Below are 5176 nucleotides of genomic sequence, written 5' to 3'. Positions count from 1 at the left end.
CCGGGCAAGGCCGGGCCCGCTCTCACCTCACAGTCTGCACCTGACAGCTCTGCACCGGAGGAGACCTTCCAGAGCACCCTCTCTGATCTTTCTGCTTTCTCAGCTGAGCACGGCTCTCCTCCAGCCCAAGACATTGCACTTAGGGATACAAGTCCAAGTGGCAGGCGCCCCAATGCTCTCGAGTCACAGCTGAAGGGCTGCATCAGCACAGGGTGTTTGGACTGCCCCACTCCCCCTCTGGTTTTTCCTGCAAATGTCATTGCCCTTTCTGCCTCAAACAGAAGTACCACAGCAGGGCAAAAACAGACCAGTGGGCCGTATTCCAAAGGCAGTGTGGTCTGAAGAGGATGAATGAAGAAGAGCCTTCCCCACTTTCACACCGTGCCAAAGACTCCCTAAGTGTCACTTTGCACCCTTAAGGAACAACAGGCAATTCAGAAGGAAATCTTGAGGTTATTCACGGAGTGAGAAAGAAGGGAATCTTCAAGGTGAGTTGTGGTTTCAAACTTTATTCATTTCCAGTCCTACTGTTCCCTGTCCTATTAGACAATCCTACCTTAACACTAACCCTAACCCTAACCTACAATCCTAGTCGAAGTACATGGTAATGGTCCTGATGTGATTATCACATTCTTGTCTCCTTCCTCTTCTTCACTGAACAATCAGTGGCACCAGGCTGGACGCAGGCTCAGCAAATGTTACAAATGGATGCTGCCCAAAGGAAAAAAAAAAATCAACAAAAACAAATGAACCATGAGTTTCCAAGCTCAGTATTTCACAGGATTCCTCTGGCTCCTAGAAAGATGCGGAAAGAGGAGCAATGGGACCATCTGTACCCCATCTTTATGTGCAGGACCTTGCCATCACAGGCAAACCTGGCCCAGAATCCCACTCATCCCTTTATTCTGGTTTCTCCATCTTGCTGGGATTTTTGCCCCGCCAGTGCTCTAGAAGTGGTGCTTTCTGTCCCTGGGGTTTCTTCCTTTCAGGAAACTCCAGTGACTCCCATAGGTCCCTGCCTTTGAAAGACAGGCACCGTGCTAATTTCCACAGGGAGACAGAGCAGTGTCTACCTTTCCATGCCCTGCCCCTCCTGTGCTGGATGGCACCTTCCTTCCCAGCAGGGCCAGCCCAGTGGCGCTGGCTCCTGCAGTTCCCTCTCTGCCACACAACCTGGCAGTAAGCCTGGGCCAGTTCCCCTCTGCCCGAGCGTGCCAGGCAGCAGATGGGGCTGGGACAAGTCCCTCTCAGCTGTCCCTGTTTGCGTGCCAGAAACCTCTAAGGGTGGGGTGGGGGGGACAAACCAGAGGCTCACAGTGAGCCCCTCACAGCCCCTCCTGCCCACAGCCAAATCTCTCCAGACTGCTCTGCCAGGACTGGCATCCTTGGGTTCCTCCACCACCATTTCATGGCTCTGTACCCTGCATTGCTCTACTTCAATTCTTTTGCCATTAGATAAAACTGAACACCCCACCAAATTACAAAACAGGGCGACAGAAACAGAGGACAGAGCGCCTCTCCTCTGAGGACAGGCTGAGAGACCTGGAGTTATTCAGCCTGGAGGAGAAGAGGCCCCAGGGAGACTTCATTGCTGAGTTCCAGTACTTCAAAGGGGATTCTCAGGAAGTAGGAAAGACCTTTTTTCACAGGCTCAGTTGCAATAGGACATGGGATAATATCTAGAATATATAATGGGGATTGAGTCAGATTAGGTCTAAGGAAGAACTTGTTCACTTGGAGCATGGTGCCACACTGGCAACTGGCACAGGTTGTCCCAAGAGCTGAGTTGCATTTAAAAAAGTGATTTTAATTGTTGCTGATCTCTTGCTCTTTGAGTCATGTTGCTTGCTCTGAGTATGGCTCTGGTAGTAAGTACTGAAAACCAATAATGAGCTTGTGGTTTTCTTGCAGTGCATGCAGGTTTTAATGATTATTATCTCCTACATTTATTAAATACATAAAATATGTTAAGAAGACAGCACCTTGTGGAACAATTTCTGATCACGTATAGATGTTCTGATCTGACAGATGAAGTCTGTCTTCTTTTTAAATGGGAATACACTTAGTATTTATTCAATTATAAAATATTTATGGTCTGCAGCTAAAACCCTGAAACTTCATTCTTTAATAGTAGTAATGTCTTTAAAGACAAGATTTAATCTAAGTTACCGATCCCCTTGTTGATGGCATTTGTGTCTCTTTGGCCAGTCAAAAAAAAAAAAAAAAAAGTGTGAAAACATATATCATCGGGCAATTTTTGGTCATGAAAAACGTGAACTGTGCCTAGACACAAATCCATAGGTAAAGTGGTCACTTTTTATTTAGAAAGAGCTATTAATTAAATGCCAGTACAGTGTTATTTCTGTACAAAATATTTCATGTAGACAAAGGTAAAGTATTTTAGTATTTCTATTTCTGTATTATAGGATACCAGTTTAGTGCTTCATTTAAACATGTTTCTTTTATCAGTGTATTTCACATTTATTGCCCATAAACTCTTGCACTTTTGTCTGGAGAAAATAATTATTGCAGTCTTGCATGCTTAAAATAATGTGAAAACGACCATATCAAATAATGTAAACACTGATTTTCAAGAACTGAAATAAAAGTTTTCCAGTTTGATGTTATAATATATAATTTCACTTAAAATTACTCAACTGGTTAATAAATACGTTTTCTTATATACCTATTTATATGTATACGTATACATACATATTTATGTGTGAGTGTATATATATAAATTTATATATTCTTTGTATACATTTTTCACTTTACGTATAGAAACTTGGTTTTGACTCTTATTGTTATTGTTTGCCGTGCTTGAGGGCTGATTCTGCTAATTGCCAAGTAGATTTTAACTGCAATGGTAGTGGAAATTATGATAGAAGAGGGCAGTTTGGAGGACTAAACCTTCAATTTGTGTTGTGTTTGTGATCAGTTGCATGTCTGTAGTTTGAATGTATGTATCTCTGAAGACAAAGCATGTAAAAGAGAGGTTTTTTCCCACATCTGTGCATTTGATTCATGACAGAGATTGTGAAAAATGCAGATTATATGGCTCTATGCAGATATTTACTATATGTATTATGCTAGGTTGGAAAGTTATGCTGTAGTAACATTTTAATAATATAGTAAATGTAGTTTTGTAATTGAAATTAAGCTTTAGTAGTTAAAATAGAAAATATGTGTGTGTGGTATTCTTTTTGCTCAAGAGAAGGAGAAGATAATCAAGAAATTCTTCACACAGAGATAACAATTACAAAAACCACTAAATCTTCCAGAGGAGAGGAATTTATGGCTTTCTTTATCAACAAAAAACCGAACTTCTCCAAACTCGACTTAGACTTCAAGGCGCCTGGGATTAACAGGAATTCCTCAACAAGTACCAGACGAATTTCTTGTTCTAAATAAAAATATGCATATTCATGAAGTGATTTCTGTATGCAACAGGTTACCCCTCTTAAGGAGGGAATTCTCTTTTATCGGGGTCCTTCTCCTGGCTCACTTTTGTCCAGAGAGAGGTACCCAGCCCAGGCTGTAACTTTTTGCTGTTATTGTCTCTTTAATTGTCCTAACTCTAATTGTTTAATCTTTATTACTATACTTGTATTATTTTTTTTTCCATTTTATTTTTAGTAAACTTTTATAAATTTTTAAAAGAAGTGATTGGCGTTTATAACAAATGGTAGCAGAGGATGGTTCTTAATACCCCGCTGTGGGTGCTGTAGGAGAATTAGAGTGAGAAGACGCGTCCTGCCCTGATTAGGCAGCCTCGCTCTGTTCCCCTGGTGTGACCACAGACCGCAGGTTACGATCCGATGGACAAAAAGAGACAATAAAGCAAAGAAAAGGGAAAGAATTCCTAAACCGCGGTAATTAGCCCCTAAGACCAAAGTGTACACGAAGAACAAAGACCCAAGGACAAGGGAAAGGTAAGTATTTGTTGGGATGGGGTGGATAAGGGGGGATGAATGTGTGTGAATGGGGTGGATAAGGGGGGATGAATGTGTGTGAATGAGAGGCGGGCTGGTTACCCCAGACCTGCTAAGTGAGTGCTGTAGTCTCCCATGCTGCGTTTCCGTCTTTTTCGCGAGAAAAGCGGCCAGTACAGAGATGAAGCAAATGATAAGAGTGAGAGAATCCCCCCGGGGAGATTGAATTGAATGGGCTGGGTTGAGGGATTAATATTCAAGAGCACCCAGGGTTGCTGCTGGGTTGAGATATTAATCCTCAAGAGCACCCAGGGTTGAATAAGTGAAACAAAAGGTACCTTTACTTGTTGTGTACGCGACGGTGTGTCCCGCACCAACAAGTCCCCTGAGGGTGGGGGCTTAGGCAAAACCCTGCAAAAACTTGAGTGAAAAAGTCTGCTGGGTTGAGATATTAACCTTCGAGAGCACCCAGGATTGAGTAGCTCAGGGCCCTTCCCAGAGGCCCAGCGGTACTGAAACCCAGAGAGGCTGCCCCCAAAGCAAGGATGGCTCAGTATCGTAGGACCTTTTAGCACCGCGGCTGCGTAAAGTAGTCGTCTAACCCATTCCCCCGGGGGGAGGGGGTGTGGGGAGTCCAGATCGGGCAAGGTACGGAGGTCCGAACCCCTGACTCTGAGGCTATCTCTAGGGAAGAGGGATAGCCAAACCTCGGGGAGGTGGAAGGGGTCAGGGTGGGGGCTTACACGATTCACGATTCTCTGGCAACAGAAATCCCTTTGTGTAAGTCTAAGAGGTTTGCTAACGTTTCCTTCCTCTGTGCAATAAAATAAAGGGAAATGTAGAAGTATGAATCGACAGGCCTGAGGGTGTAGATGTGTGTGCGAAAGTAAGTGGAAAATAAAGGTGAGTAAATAGAAATTAGTGGAAGATATGCAATGCAGATTGTTTGTTTTGGGCTAAATAAAAGTAAGTAAGTGTGCACGAATGAAAGTATATGTAACAGTATTGTGAAGTCCAGAAGTATGAATGAACAGGCTTGAGGGTGTGAATGTGAGTGAGAGTGAGCGAGAGATAAAGGTGAGTAAATGGAAATGAGTGGAAGATATGTAATGTAGATTGTTTATTTTGAGCTTTATTTTTTTAGAGGGAGGTATATTATGTCGAATGGTTTGTGAGAGAAAGGATTTTTTGCATGGGTAGTTGAAAGAAGGTAGTGTTTAGGTTGTTAGAAAATGTGAGGGAAA

The sequence above is a fragment of the Anomalospiza imberbis genome, chromosome 31 (assembly GCF_031753505.1).
Source record: "Anomalospiza imberbis isolate Cuckoo-Finch-1a 21T00152 chromosome 31, ASM3175350v1, whole genome shotgun sequence".
NCBI lineage: Eukaryota > Metazoa > Chordata > Aves > Passeriformes > Viduidae > Anomalospiza > Anomalospiza imberbis.
Note: the sequence above shows the minus strand (reverse complement) of the source record.